The 17,003-nt window shown below is 40.1% G+C and overlaps 1 pseudogene; it reads right to left on the bottom strand.

The window, feature by feature from the left end:
* The window catches only part of LOC122814284, a 1,664,844-nt pseudogene that overhangs the window by 1,426,633 nt on the left and 221,208 nt on the right, over nt 1-17,003 (bottom strand).

Raw genomic sequence — 17,003 nt, 5'->3', positions numbered from 1 at the left:
TTTTCTACCCCATTCACTGATGACATAACCCCTTACATCATTTAACATATGTATGGGATACCCCTCTGCTTAAAAAGTTCCATATAACTTCCATTTTTTTAACCATGTCTACATACTGAGAGGTCATCCGGGCGGCATGTATACATTGTCCTTTGAAAATGTTCCTCATTGTGTTTCTGGGGTGATTACTCATATATTCGAGGTTACTGTTGGAAAAAGTGCTTTTTCTATTTATATTAGACATGAAACCATGATTGGTATTCATAATAAAAGTATCCAAATACGCAGTCCCGTTAGTGTTGCATGTATGTGTAAATCATAAAAATGTAGTCGAGTTGTTAATGTAGTCCATAAATTCCTTAAATATTTCCAAAGAACCTTCCCACAATAAAAATATATCATCCAAAAATCTCGAATAATGTCTGATGTGCTTGTAAAATCTACTTTTGAAAATGTTAAGTGGTTTCCCAATCCAACATGACCAGATTTGCAAACATGGGGGCACAAGCTGCCCCCATGGCTACACCCCTGGTCTGTCTGCAATACTCTCCTTCAAAGTAAATAAAACTGTTATCCAGTATTATCAACATCATTTCCAAAATAAGGGATACAAAGTCCCAATCTAAGTTGGTATTTTGTCTAATACTGTTGCAGAACCCATCTAAACCAGATTGTTTAGGAATACATGAAAATAGGTCTACAACGTCAATGGTGATGTAATATAACCCTTCTTTCCAAACTGTAGGAGTCAGGCTCCTTAGGAAACCCCAAGAATCCTTCACCATATATGGAATGGCCCTGTATATATGTTTTAGCCATTTATCAGTGGCAACTCCCAATGGGAATGTTTTAGAATGACTTCCTGATATAAATGGCTGAAAGGGTGGGTTGGTGATACTCTTATGTATCTTAGGTATGCCAGCTATGGTGGCCATAACCGGATGTTCTACCTTCAAAAATTTGTACACCTCATTAGTAATATGGTTGCCTAATAAGTATTCTTCTATATACATGTCAATACGTTTGTATGCAACCTGTATTTCATTAACAGAAACAGTTCTGTAATTTCCTGATGTCTGTAAAATCTCAAATATCTTGACAACATATTCCAAAGTGTCATAAATCACTACCCCCCCACCCTTATCAGGTTTCATAATCCTTATATTCTGGTCTTTCTTAAGCTGTCTCAAAACAGCAGCCTCACTGTGGGTAAGGTTATATTTAATTTTTTTGTGTTTCAAATCATTATGTAAACTATATATATATATATTTTATAACCTTTCTTTCATACACTGCAACACTAGGTTGTGTTACAGGCATATATGTACTTTTCTTCTTAAATGTTTCCTTTCCTACATATTTAATGTTATTCTGAAATTGAATAGCTAAATTAATCTTCCTCAAATATAGTTTGATCTCTTCCAAACAGTCTATAATATGAAAGTCTGAATTAGGAATATATTTCATCCCTCTGGAAAAAAGTTTGAAATGCTCATTTTTCAAAACCAAATTAGTATAGTTATAAATTTTAAAGTCATCTAAACAGTTGACTATTCCATCATTTACCAGAGTGTCTAATTCCTTCTCAAGAACATTTTCTGTGCCTACTACTAATTGTCCATCTCCCGTCTGTAGTACATTTGTTGCTCTTGTCCCCAATATGGTTTGTCCTGCTTCTATTTCCAATCTTTCCTCCAATTTTTGTGATGATGTTGCTTCCACACCCCCCCCCCCGAAAATTTGTGTTGTGTCTGCATTGATTATAATTAGACTCCTCAGTGTTCTGGCCATAATCACCTTCTTTGTCCCTATCATTAATGTAATTCTTACTATCCTTATTCATTCTCTAAGGGTAAACATTGTCATTCTTAAAATGTTCCATATCCCTTCTAATTTTCTTTCATTTTTTACTACAAATGGTGTGTGCTTTTTTATCTGCAATGTCATATTGTTTAAAGTGTAGTTTGTCCCATTGATTATATAATAGGTCATGAGTAATAACATTATTTAATTTTTCAGCTTCATCCATAAGTACACATAAACATTCATCATTTTTCTTAATTAAAAGTTGCATAAGATCAAAACCAAACTGATTAAATAATAGATTAAATTCACTACATACAGTTTCATTTAATTCAATACCCATTGGCACCTTAAAAAACCACAAACCCACAGATACTATTTTCAATACAAGATATTGATTAAGATAAGCATTGTCAATTTTTAGGCCTTTGATCATACTCAGTTTTTTACCAAACAAATAAATAAGGTCTTTGAGAGAGCCGTTAGTTGCAAAACCAGCCTCTTTCTCATTAGATATAGATGCTCGGTTAAAATCTTTAAAATCACAATCACTCTTAAAAAACTCATTCAAATGGGTGCTACTCAGCCCATTTCCAGTTAATTATTTTAACTTGATTAGCTGTATATGCATCCGCAACAGTGGTGGAATAAGTTTTAGATGGTATAATTCATTTGGGTTTAGTCCCAGTTCTCCTTTGTTCCTCATCCACATTATAAAGGGAAAAATCGAACGTATAGTCTTTTTCTGTCATGCTACTATTGTTACCCTCCATGTTCATGTGTAAATCAAGACCATCCGTGGTGGTCAAAATGTTGAAACCATTCCCCTGGCCATTAGGCATATCAAAGGAGGCTTGGCTTCCTGCTGTAATTGCAGCCGACTGCTGCATATAACGTGTGCCATTCTCCACTCTCCCTGATTGGGTGAACAGTTCCAGCAAACGGGTAACCCCCCCCCTTCAATGTAGAGACTTCAGACTGAAGTCTCTGTATGTCGTCTTAAATCACCGGAGATGCATTCAAAGGCAAGCCTTCAGCAGAATCCATAATGCAACCAAATAAACTCTCACAATAGGCGTGCAAACAACTAAATAAGTCCAAACAAGAACGTATGACACGCCCAACCTGTAACGGAATCTTCTGAAAGAATGCACCCTTCAAAGCAAAAACTTTTGTTATAAAGTTTTTTATTCACCAACACACAAGATTTAGCACTTTCATCCACACGAATGTAGACTTCATCAGAATGCCAATTAACAGTTAATTCCACATTTAATAATCCATTTGGCACCGAAAATATTCTATCAAGCATCTAATACTACCAATTACATTATTAAAATGTTAAAAAATGAATGTAGAAAAGAAAATTCATTCACACAATACATATATATTAAATGTCAAAATTTGTTAACCATATCAATCATGGAATTCATAACACAGTATTAATCAATATCAAAAATAGTAAATATAACAATATTTATATACTAATTGTTATAAATAAATTGATCTGATAAAAACCAATATCATTAGATTAAGTATGATACTTAATCATTATGTACTTATCAATACACAGACCATTGTAGTACATCAATAAAATAAAATATAATATTGTATTGCACACCATCCCTTCCTAAGTCACTTCTAACTCATTTCCCTATGTACGCATCTGTAATATGGGCTTAATTGTAATGTAATCATTAAGTCCAGGAAAGTTTAAAGCATCTGTCAATAACTGCCGTCTATACCTATACCCTAAAAGGGCTTTAATGTTACCCCCTCTCGGTCCTATTTTAATCTGTTCGAGAATGGCAAATTTAAATGTATGCTCATATCCTTTCAACTCTATATGCCTGTAAAGGACATTAGTTTTGTCTCTCTTAGTGATGTTATACAGATGATCATAAATCCTCTTCTTGAAACATCTCTCTGTTTTTCCAATATAATAATATGGACAGGCATTACATTTGGCCATATACACAATGCATTTGGAATTACAATTCCCCTGCGCAAATATGACCTGAGTTTTGTTAACATTATCCAACACAACCCCTTCAACTTCTAATATATTAGAACATTGCCTACAACATTCATATTTCCTCAGTTATCTTGCATTTGTTGCAGTTATATCTGAAAATGGATCCAAACTGAATACATACACATAAATAAATATTAGAAATAGGCAAAATGAATTAATAAAAAAGTAAATAAATAAACATATAAATAATCCAGCAGCAACCTAGGTGTGTTGCCATGATTTCATTTATCCAATACTGTCTTGTGTGTGCCAGTTAACCTAACTTGCCTTTCAGTCAACCATTTTTGCATAGTACTATTCATTAGCTGCATTAACACTTGGAAGACTTTCCCCCAGGTAAACAGTTAAAATATCTATGATCATCAACACATAGCAGAACATAATCTGATAACTAACTACCTAACATAAAATAAATCTGTGGGTAATCATTTGGAAGTTACCAGTTCAAATGCTTGATATTACCACTAGCATTACCATTTATTTCTTTAAAATGGCAGTAAAATAAGTGCAGAAATGCTGATGTCACAGTGTGGTTTTGTATGTGTTTGTGTGTGTGTGTGTGTGTGTGTGTGTGTGTGTGTGTGTGTGTGTGTGTGTGTGTGTGTGTGTGTGTGTGTGTGTGTGTGTGTGTGTGTGTGTGTGTGTGTGTGTGTGTGTGTGTGTGTGTGCATACGCATTTGTATAAGTTTGTGTGTGTGTGTGTGTGTGTGTGTGTGTGTGTGTGTCTATGTGTGTGCGTGCGTGCATGCATGTGTGTGCACGAGTGTGTGCATCCATTTGTGTACATTTGTGTGTGTGTGTGTGTGTGTGTGTGTGTGTGTGTGTGTGTGTGTGTGTGTGTGTGTGTGTGTGTGTTTGTTTCTGAACACATTTGCCTACATGTAATTCACAGATATCTACCTTTCATGTAATATGATTTATCTGTGGATTACCGAGTCTGCCAGCATGAGTCTATTAATGTGAAGTGAGGGCTGCTAAGAAGCAAATTAATGATTACATACAAAATTATCTGTTTTGCTAAATATCTTGGATACATTTTAAACTTAACATAGGTTCATAGGTTCATAGCTAATGGCCCTGAAGTCTTTACAAGCCTAGCACAATAAAATTTTCCCTGACACCGTGCTACCAAATACTAGTTCACAGTGCCTCTATCCAGTAGGGCAACTGGAGTGATCCCTGGGGTGAACTTTCTGTTACCCATCCACTTGTCTAGATTTCTCTTGAAGAGGGGCAGCGAGGTGCTCTGCTTGATATCAATGGGAAGCTTATTCCAGAGTATGGGCAGTCTTTGGGAGATGAACCTGTCCCTCCAGCATGTTTTGTTGATTGTGGTAGTGAGGTTGTGGTCCCTGGAGAGTATGGCGTAGGGGGATTGTGATTTCCTTAGGTGTAGCATTTCAAGTAGGTCTGGGTTGGACATGGCTTTGTAAGTCAAGCAGAGATCACCTCTGAGTAGACGATAAGAGACTGAGAACAGCTGAAGTTTCTTCAGTCTGTCCATGTGGGACATGTGTTTAAGACATAGGATCCTTTTTGTGAGGTACTTTTGTGGCCTCTCCGGCCGTTGTAGGTGTCTGGTCAGGTACATGCCAAATGGGGCATTATATTTGATGACTGGTCTAATGAGGGATGAGTAGAGTGGGATGATGACCTCTTTCTTTCTGGATATAAACCCTTTGGTTATAAGATATGTCACATAGAAGGACTTTCTGACCACAGTGGCAACATGGTGGTCGAAGGTGAGGTGGCTGTCGACCTGGGTGCCTAGATCTCTTATGGCCCCTTCAGTGCATAGTGGGCTTCCATCAATGTGGTAATTCGTGGGAGCTGTGTTTTTTCCAAAGGGAAAGATAATGCAGTTTTTGGCATTAAGCTTAAGGTCATGGTTCCAACACCAGTCATTGGTCTCAGAGAGACACTTTTGTAGGATGTCTGCATCACTTGGGGAGTTGATAATGACTCCTAACTTGCAATCATCAGTGAACTTGGTCAACCAGTGTTCTTCTGTGCTGGCCTGGACTTCTGAGAAGTAGATGCCAAACAGGAGAGGGCCCAGGATCGAGCCCTGTGGGACTCCACTCATGACTGGTCGCAGTCTGACATGGAGTCCGCAACTTTCACTCTGTGGGTCCTGTCTGTGAGCCAACTTGCAACCCACCTAGTGATATAAGGGTTGATGCTTAATTTGGTGAGTTTAACAATGATAGCTGAGTGGGGAATGGTATCAAAGGCATTGGCCAGGTCAAGGTAGGCTGTATGCACTGCCTTACCCTCATCCACAGCCTTGGTGACTGCCTCGAAGAAGTCAACCAGTTTCAGCAGGCAGGATCTCCCCTTAATGAAGCCAAACTGTGTGGGGTCAAGAGTTTGGAGATTGCCTATATCTTTGCTGAGCAGGTCCATGATGATGCACTCCATAGCTTTGCATGCCAGCCTCGTCAGGCTAATGGGGTGGTAGTTCCCAGGGTCTTTAGTTGCTCCCCCCTTGTGGAGAGGGATGACTGTAGCAGTGCACCATTCATTAGTGACAAAGCCTGAGGTAAGGCTGTGATTGAACAGGGCACACAGGTGTGCTGCCAGTTCATTTTGTAGTTCATGTAGGATGCAGCTAGGGCTATCATCAGGTCCCATGGATGTTGTATTCTTGGCTTTGGACAATACAGCTTTTACCTGTGCTGCAGAAATGGTGGATACCAGGCTTTCTTCTGGTATTCTGATAGGGCCTTTGGGGGGGGGGTAGAGGGGTAAAGTTGGCACTGAATCTGTCAGCCAGTATGTTGGCTATATCTGTTTGCTTGGTATAGGAGGTACCATTGTGCAATAACTCAGAGCAAATATGGGTATTGCCTTGGAGGTTCTTGATATAGCTATAGAAGGCTTTGTGGTTGTATTTGGTGTTGGCCACAATCCTGCCTTCATAGCTGGCTTTTCAGGATTTGATAAGGGATCTTAAATTTTTGTTGAGTCTAGTATGGGAGTTTTTCAAGTCTTGTGATTTCATTATTTTCTGCAACAGTTTCTTCCTTATGTTGTAGAGTTTATTGATGGCTGGGGAACCACCAGATTAGCCTCCTATTGTTGGAGGAGAGCATCTTGGTTCTATTCGATATGGTGAGATCCAAGCATTTGTGCACGTGCTCATAATCTGTAAGTAAGAAATCCAAATATGCAATATTGCTTTCAGACTTCTCTTGGATGTTTTATTTCCAACTCACAGAATGTATTTTAATTATTAGTCCTCTATCCCTGAAAAATATGATACTAAAATATACTTAATGGATCATAGCAGGTTACTAGGCTAATGGCCCTGGGACCCTTACAAGCTTAGCCAACAGTTTATCCCTAAAAAAGAAATGTCAGTCAGCACCTATTGCCCCTGTAAGTGAGGGACACAGGTGGAACCCCTGGGACAAATTTGTGGTTTCCCGTCCACTCATCAAGGTTGCGCTTGAAGAGAGTCAGCAAGGTACTCTATTTGACGTGTATGGGAAGTCTATGCCAAAGATGGGGCAGCCTCTGGGAGACAAACCTATCTCCCCAGGAGGTTTTATTAATGCTACATACTAGATTTAGGCCTTTCAAGCAAGTAATGCATGAGGAGTTAGATTTATGGATATGGAGCATCTCTAGTAGGGCAGGGTCCAAGATTGCCTTGTAGGCGAGACACAGATCACCTCTGAGCAATCTGTATTATACCAAGTAGAGTGATAATGATGTGAGCCTGTTTGCATAGGACAGGTGTTGGAAGCCATGGATTCTCTTTATGAGGTATTTCTGTGGCATTTCCAGTTGATGCAGGTGTTTGGAGAGGTACATACCAAACAGGGCATTATACTCAATTATTGGCCTAATGAAGGAGGAGTACAGAGAGATAATAACTTCCTTTTTTCTGGATGCAATCCCTTTACTTATGAGCTGAAGCAAGTAAAATGATTTTCTGACCACTGCCGCTACATGATGGTTGATTGTGAGATTGTTGTCAACCTATGTACCCAGGTCTCTCACCACAGGTTGTGTGCTTAGGGGATTGCTGTTGATGTGGTAATCAGTAGGGGTCATGTTTTTGCTGAATGGTATGATTTTTTTTTGCTTTTAACATATGGCCATGACTTTGGCACCAGTCATTTGCTGCTGTGAGACCCTTTTGCAGTATGTTAACATCACTTGGGGAATCAGTGACAGCAACCAACTTACAGTTATCTGCAAATGTGGACAGTCACATGCCTTTTGTCTTTGCCTGGACCTCTGAGAAGTAGATCCCACACAGTAGGGTTCCAAGGACAGATCTCTGGGGAACACCACTAGTGACAGGTCTGCTTTCAGAGGTGGAGACATCTAATTTGACCTTGTGGCATCTATCGGTGAGCCAGTTGGCCACCCACCTGATGAGATAGGGATTTACACCAAGCTGTGTTACCTTTTCAATGATGCCCAAGTGGGGATTGTACCAAAGGCTTTGCCCAAGTCAAGGTAGGCTATATGTACTGACTTTCCCTCATCTAGGGCCTTGGTGACAGTCTCAAAGAATTCAACCAGGTTTGCCAGACAAGATCTGCCCTTGATGAATCCAAACTGGGTGGTATCAAGTGCTTGGATATTGCCTATGTCCTTGTTTATGAGATCCATAATAATATGCTCCATGGCTTTACAGATCAGACTTGTCAAGCTAATGGGGAGATAGTTTACAGGGTCAGTAGTGGCATCAATTTTGTGCAAAGGAATGACAATGGCAGAGCTCCACTCTGCTGGAATGAAGCCTGTACTTCAGTTGTGGTTGAATAGAGTGCTCAATGGAGAAACTAGTTCTTGCTGGAGATGGTGCAGAATACAGCCTGGGATACTATCAGGTCCCATGGAAGCTGTGTCCTTTGCCTTGGATAGGGCCTTTAAAACTTGATCTATGGAGATGTGAGGTGTGGGGCAAGAATAGGGGATGTTGAATGGGCATTTGTGGGGGACAGGGGGTGAAGTTTGCACTAAAGCTATCTGCTATCAGGTTGGCTAAGTTAACAGGATCAGTGTAAGTAGTACCATTAAGTACTAATTTGGAACAAACCTGGGCTTTGCCACAAAGGTTTCTGATGTAACTGAAGAAGGCTTTGTAGTTTCCCTTTGCTTCAGAGGCTAGTTTTGATTCATAATTGGCTTTGGAGGTTTTCACTAGATCTAATTTGTTTGTTGAGGCTAAGGAGGGAGTTTTCCAGTTTGGAATATGTTCCTTTTCACCCATGGAGAACAGCTTCTTCTTTTTGTCATAAAACCTGTTGAGAGAGGATGCCCACCAGACAGGTTTGTGGTTCCTTCAGAAGCAGATTTTATTTATGTTGGGTATGGCAAGCCTATACAGTTGTACAGGTGCTTGTATACTGCACTGGTGTAGTGTTCAGAATAGTTGTCTGTATCCTCTAAGGGGGGGATTGGTAGTCTGAAGCTACAGATACCCTCCCTTAGGAGGTTGTAGTCAGCATTTCAGAAGTTTTTAGCCTTGTTACGGCTAGAGGGGGGGGGTTGGGCAGGATAAAAAGTTTGAATGAGACAGACCGATGATATGATCTCACCAGGAAGAACTTACTATGGGAGTGGTGCAACAGTCGTCCATGGTTGGTGACAACCAAGTCTAGAATGTTGTCTTCCCTTGTACATGATGAGACGAGTTGGTCTAGTGTGTTAGAAATGATAAAGTCAAGGAATCACTGGGTGAGTGCGTTAGTGCAGGAATAGTTCACCTAGTCTATAATGGGGAAGTTGAAGTCACCACGGATCAGGGTGTTAGGGGGTACCTTAATGGAGTCAAGTAGTTCCAGGTAGGAGGAGTGGATGTCCTGAGTAATGGAGGAGGGTATATAGTTATTTATAACTTAGATGGGTGTCTTGACAACTGTCAGTTGCACCTGGAGTAGTTCTATTGCATCATGCTGACAAACCAGTCTGAAGGTGTGCTTGTTTTTAATGAAGATAGAGACTCCATCATCCTTAGTCTTCCTGACCTCATTTTGTGGTCAGATGTGTGGAATGATGTATAGCCTGGTAAGGCAGGTGTGCTCTTCGCAGCCTTGAACCAAGTTTCTGCGACTGCACAGATGTCAGCATCTTCCAGTGCGAGGAGGGCCTCCAGTGAGAGCATTTTCAGGTTAAGGCTCCTAGCATTAAGTAGCATGACCTTCAATTTGCTTTTTGACAGATCTTTTATGTTGGAAGATTTGTCTTTGGAACATTGCCTAAAAAAGGCACAGTGGAGGAAGCAAGAACCTTGGCCAGAATCCAGAATTCTAGGGGTGATAGGTGGAGGCCATCTCTGGCAAAGCATCAAGGTCTATCAACCAGGTCATCCCAGGAAGACAGATACTAAATCCCCTTGGAATGACACTAGAAACTAAGACAGTTGTTGAAGTAAATTATTTTTGTTGGTATTGTGGTATCATTCTTAGTGAAGGTAGGATGCTGCTTAGGGCTAGGGTCATACCTGCCTGGGACATATACTCTGTGAGCTCAAGCATCTCTCTCTTCATGTAGTCTAGGGGGGGACATCTCAAGTCATTCACACCAGCATGGACAATGACAGAGTCATACTTGTACCTGTTGTGGTGAGACTAAATTGTATGTGTGATGTGGCGGATTCTGGCACATGACAGACAACTGACTGTAACTTTCTCCTTATTGAGTCTGGTGAGGGGGACATCGGTGTGTCTCACAAATGGGTTGCCAATGACTGGTATGTTTGGTTTATTGTTATGCCTTATGGGCTGTGTTGGTTTATTGTTATGCCTTATGAGCTATGTTTGTAAGATACTGGTGTTTTGTCTGCTGTGTGTGATGTATTTGGTGTTGTGTGTGGAATGTTTGTGAGTGTGTTTTGGAGGTCTCTGCTGTTTAGGTAAGTTTTTATTGAAGACTTCTGCATAGGTGGATGTGTGTTGTGCTTGGTATGTGATGTGGGTGGTGTAGAGTTTGTGCTGGCAATTTCCTGTTTGTCAGGAGTACTGACTGTGGTGTGAGAGAGCATGGATTCCAGGTTACTGATGCATTTCTCGCAAGTAGAAGAATTATGTGCTAGGAGAAAAGGGCTGTCAGTGAACATTATGCTCATGTCGACCAGGCTGTTAGGAGAAACTGGTGGGAGTTGTCCAGACATAGTGTTCTGAATACTTGGGTGGACTTAAGAAGACAGGGTTTTGATAAGGGTTTGTTCACAAGAGTGTAGACCACAAAAAATATCTTAAATGTAAAATAACTGGCCTGAAGCCCAAGTGCTAAAACAAAAACTAAGAGGCTTAGAATAACAGATACATTTAATCAGGCTACTAAAAATCAGAAATAAATGCAGCACAATAAAATAACTTGAACCCTTAAGAGCAAGTAGCAAAGCAAAATAAGGTAATAAAGTAGGAAGAACAAAATTACAGTTAAAGTAGCTGAATAAAGTGTCATTTTTTTTGTTAAGTGGAGAGGGAGGAACAGAAGATAATTCAAGATTAAGAAACTAAGGGGGTTGACTTTCCCAAATGCTCTCTATGTACCCAGTAGAATGAGCAAATGAGATGGGACTGGGAGGAGTGTCCAAAATCACATTTACAGCAGGGGTGGGCAATTCCAAAACCAAGTTTAAGAATACAACACTTGGGCAGGAGGATGAGAAAAACAAAATGCAGACAGAGACCAGCAATATTCAGTTAAGCAAATACATAAATGCAGTACAGTTTTGGTAACTATCATGGAAACAGATCAAGTGCAAAAAAAGTATACTTATATCAGCTTTGTATATCCAGATGGTTATAGAATCCATCACAGCCGGCTACAAGTTACTCTCATTATTATTTAAATAAGGAGACCACTTAATGCATATATGGTGTATATGAGGTGTCTCTATTTACATCAAAAATAAATATTACCTCAAGGCTGGCCAAACAGGACAATGCACTTGAGCTGATTCATGTTTAAGTCACCATAGGCAAAATCCAATACCACTTCCTTGTGAGCTCTAGGTCCCCTCTATGACTCAGGAAATCCATACCATGTATGTGTTACCAACAGACCAACATGTGTTGGCATGGATACGAGATTATTAGAAACACTAACCATTCAACCCAATACCATATTCATGGGTGACTTTAATTACCACACTATTAACTGGGAATTCTATATGACACCAAATGTACAGGCACAGAAATTCCTGGATTTTGTAAACACAAACTCCCTGAACCAGATGGTCAATACACCAACCAGGGGTGCAGCCATACCGGATCTAGTCCTCACTAATATGAGAGAGTGCTGCACACCCCCTACTGTCTTGTTTTCCCTTGTAAGGTCAGACCACAAAATGGTCTCCTTTGAAGTAAAAATAAAACTTGGCGCCCCAGCTAAACCTGGAATATTCAGGAATTACTCTAAGGCTAACCTCCTGCTATTACAGGATAACCTGGTAATATTTTATGCCCCTATAAACCCTGAGAACACTGCTGCCTATGCAGAACTGCTCACAGAATCCCTATACAAGCATGTTAATAGCTGCATAGAAACAGCTGTACCCACCAGGAAGAAGTACAGAACTAACTCAAAAAAACAAGCCATCCTGGTGGAATCACAAAATCAACAGGTTGTATAACAGAAAGAAGAAAATCATGGCAAAAATTAGGAGGTGCAGCACCCAGCAGGATAAAAACACTGTCATCAAACTAAACAAACATCTCAGAGGACAAATAAAGTCTACCAAAGCCAAATTTGAGATGAATTTGGCCTCCCAGGTCAAGGACAACCAAATGGAGAACAGCAACAGTCATCCACAAGGCATTTTTAGCTATATCTGCAACCTCAAAGGCAATACACAATTATGTGCAGAGCTCATTGCAAATGGAGCCACCTACAGTAAGCCAGAAGATATAGCAAACCTACTGGCCAATAAATTCAGCTCCAACTTTACCCTTCTCTCCTTCTCAACCTTCCCTTAAGAAATACCATCAAATATAACTCCCCCCACTATCACTAGGGAACAGGTCCTTTATGCTCTCTCTAAGGCCAAGAACACTACAACAATGGGCCCAGGCAATATCCCATAATGCCTTCTAAATAGCATGAAACATGACCTATCAGGGCCTCTGGAATTGCTATTTAACTATAGCCTCCAAACAGGCTACATGCCTCATGAATGGAGAACAGCAACAGTCATCCCTCTGCACAAAGTTGGGCCATCTACAGACCCTGGAAACTACAGACTCATAAGTCTCACTAGTTTTATATGCAAAGCCATGGAAAGAATTATCATGGAAATGATCAACAGAGATATAGTAAACTTCCAGACACTGAACCCAACTCAGTTTGGTTTCATCAAGGGCAGATCATGCCTGATGAACCTGGTGGACTTCTTTGAGAAGGTCACCAAAGCAATGGATGAGGACAAATGGTTCACACTGCCTATCTTGACCTGGCCAAGGCATTTGACACAACATACCACTTGGGCATTGTTGATAAACTCAAGAGGTTAGGTACAAATGCATATGTCACCCAATGGATAGTCAACTGGCTCACAGACAGGAGCCAGGAAGTTAGAACAGGGGGTCCACCTATATAAAGAGGTCAGTCACAAGTGGAGTCCCTCAGGGATCAGTTCTTGGAAACCTACTTTTTGTCATTTACTTCTCTGAAATCAAAGCCAATGTCAGTGGTCTCTGGCTGACTAAATTTGCAGATGGTTGCAAATTAGGAGCTGTCATTGAATCCCACACTGACACAAATGTTTTCCAGGAGTGGCTGACACAGACAAACAACTAGTATCAGAGCCATGGACAAAAACTAAATGCCAAGAAATGCATAATAGTATCCTTCAGGAAGTCATCCACCCCTGGTAATTATCATATTGACAACACACCCCTCAGAGATGACCCAGTAGTTAGGGACTTAGGGACACACATAGATAGCAATCTAGCCTTTGACCATCATATGCCTACAGTAGTGAGGAAATCATTCTATTTGCTCAACTTATAAATAAAGGTATGGCATCTAAGTCCAAGGAAGTCATTGTTCCACTGTATTTGGCATTCATTAGACCTATCATTGAATAAAATGCCTCCTTTGGTATGTACCTAACCAGACTTATCCAACAATCGGAATGTCCACAGAGGTTCCTCACTAAAGGAATGCAAAGCGTACGTAAAATATCCTATGCAGACTGTTTCAAAGTTCTATCCCTGTATTCTGTCTTCTACAGGCTTTTGATGGGAGATCTATACCTGACATACAGGGATTTGTCAGATCTCACTCTGATGGACTTCCTGCATATCTGCAAAACAAACAGCACCAAAATTACCAATTCTAAAGACTTAAACATTGCCTGTGATATACATAGGACCTTCTGGAGAGACCGGTATGTATCCCAGAGATTATCCCATCTCTGGAAAAGGCTCCCCATCCATACGAAGCAGTGTTCCTCCCTAACTCAACTGAAGTGCAAAATGAACAACTGAATGGGGATTGGGAAACAGGAAATTCATCCCTGTGTTAATACCTACATCTCTAATGGACTCAGGGAACCTGTAAATGGTTCATCTTCCAAGCCCCTGTCTACACTTATCAAGGGCATCAGAACTTGTCAGAGATTTGGGATCCATGGCTAGGCTTAAAAAGGCCCTTGTTGTTGTTAGCCTAGTAAATACCTATGAACCTATGGACCTATGTGGCCTTATTTTAAAATGCAGACTGCTTTCTAACATAAGACATGTATTTCCATCCTTAGACATTAGCTTGAATCCAATGAGATAGTTCAGGAATGTAATATAGAAAATGTAACAGTCTTGAAGAGCTCCTTTGTGCAGATAAAAATCCATACCACCCATCTACATGGTTACTGAAATAAAAATGATCAATTTACTCTTTGTAGTACATCTGTTTAATACTTACAAAAGATAGTCCTTGAAGATACATCACAGATGATGTTGCACTTTGCACTTTGTCAGGCACAAACATACAGTCTGCATCAGGCAGCCCTGTGGCTGGATCCATTTTACATATGCAAGCAGGTCCAGGACATGTTACCACTCCGTGAATGTCTGATGAACACCTGAAATGGAGACAGAGAAGTCAGTAATAATCTTTACATGTAACTACTCTAAATTATTTAATAAGAAATGGCACATTATGAAATTATGCTTCAGATTTATTATCCAGCTGCTAAAATTTGCTTTAAAGAATTTAGAAATGAAACATATATGTTTTTGTTTGTTAACTTATTTATTTAGTTAATTTAGTAGGAAGATCCTAATTTTCTAGGAGTGTTCTTTTTTTCAATGGAAGCCAGAAGGTGAAAAAGCTCTAACAGAGACACAAATTAATGCTAATAGCTGCATATGTTGTATATGTTAGCATATATCACATAAAAATATATCAACAATTTATTTATTATTTATTTATTTATTTATTTATTTCAGTTTGGTGACCGGGGAGGTCCACTGGGCTCGAGAGCCCGTTTTCAGTGGAGGCCCGGGGAGAAAAGCTCCATAGTACAGTGGTAAATCACATAATGAAAGATAATAGTAAAATACACTGAACTATTATTACAATCAAAAATAGGTGGGAATTCCACAAAACAGTTAGAAAAACATGTATGAATTCATTTAAAAAACACGCTATTAGGATTTTCAAGAGGAATTGTCTTGGAGGGTGAAAGGCATAGAGCACAGGTTGAAAAAAAAAAGAAAAGAAAAAGGTTTGTTAGTTATAATAACAATGTGTGAGTAAGCGGCAGAATAGAGGGGTTTGAAGTTTAGCCAGGAGAGAAGGGGGAGGGGAGCTTAGGAGGTATAGAATGAAGAGTACAGTTACATTTTCTTTGAGTTTGCAGGTGGCAGTGGAGTTGAGTTTTGAAGGAGTGTAGGTTGTCAAACGTCTTTAGTGTAGCGGGCAGGGCATTCCATTTTTTAGCTAGGGTAAAGGAGATTAGAAGCTGACCAGCTGGGCACTTAGGTTTGTGGACGGAAATAAGATTTTAGTGGGAAGATCTGAGGGGTCTGGGGGGGGGGGTATAAGGTTGAAGAATATTTGATAGTGCAGGGCAGCTGCTTGGATGGAATATAAGTTTGTGGGCTGAGACAATTTGGAGGTAGTCTAGTTGATTAGGGAGTTCAAGCCAATTTAAAGTTTGAAGGGAGGTGCAGTGATGAGAGAGGGAATTTGACTTGGTGGCGAATTTGGAGATTTTATTGTAGCATATTTCCAGTTTGGTGGTTAGGGTGGATGATAGATTTGTAAGTAGAGGAGCACCATATAGAAGAGATGGGAGGAGATAGGTAGCGGCCAAGGTCTGTCTAGTAGAGGGGGAGAGAAATTGATTATTTCTGTATAGTAGGCCAAGTTTTATGTGGGTTTTTTTAATGTTAAGTTGGATGTGGGTATTGAATTTTAAGTGTTCATCAATGGTGACCCCTAGGAGTTTTGCAGAGGGAACGATGTCAATGATGGAGTTGTTAAGGCTTGTAATTTGAAATGGGTTTTTGACAGAGGGGGTGGATTTAGAGTGAGTGAATAGGAGAATCTTAGTTTTGTTAGCATTTAGTGAGAGATGGTTTTGGTGCATCCATTTTTAAGTAATTAATTTAGAATCTGGTTGTGTTCTTTTTATTTTAGTCTGTCTGCCTTGCATGTTTGTACCATAACTGCTTTTCACAAAGGGAAAGCTATTTAGAATAGGTGATATTGTGGTGTTATACAGTATCAACTATTGGTCCCAAAGATACTGTGATGTCCCCCTCTGGGTCAGTAATCAAGGAGCCTGAATCCTCACCACACTGACACTGGAGAAGGATGTTTACTTGGAACAAAATTAGATATACACAGTATTTCCAGATGCAGCTCTCTGCACCAAGCACAATTTTCCTTAAGAGCACACAGAAAACACACTCAGTCTGGGGTCTGGATTTCTCTCTCTGTCTCTCTCCAGGTCCCTAGTAAGACTACCCACTGGCGCAGTTATAGACTTGAGTCCTTGGCCAAGTGTCCAAACCAAGTCCTCCTCCACTCTTTCTGTGAAACCAGCGCTCCAAACAGCTGTCATACACACACTTTGAGATTTGATTTTTACACACACACACACACACACGCATACACACACGCACACACACACACACACACACACACACACACACACACACACACACACACACACACACACACACAC

Source organism: Protopterus annectens, chromosome 10.part0 (assembly GCF_019279795.1).
Source record: "Protopterus annectens isolate FY-2018-M chromosome 10.part0, PAN1.0, whole genome shotgun sequence".
In the NCBI taxonomy this organism is placed as follows: domain Eukaryota; kingdom Metazoa; phylum Chordata; order Ceratodontiformes; family Protopteridae; genus Protopterus; species Protopterus annectens.
This window is presented reverse-complemented; position numbering and strand designations above follow the sequence as displayed.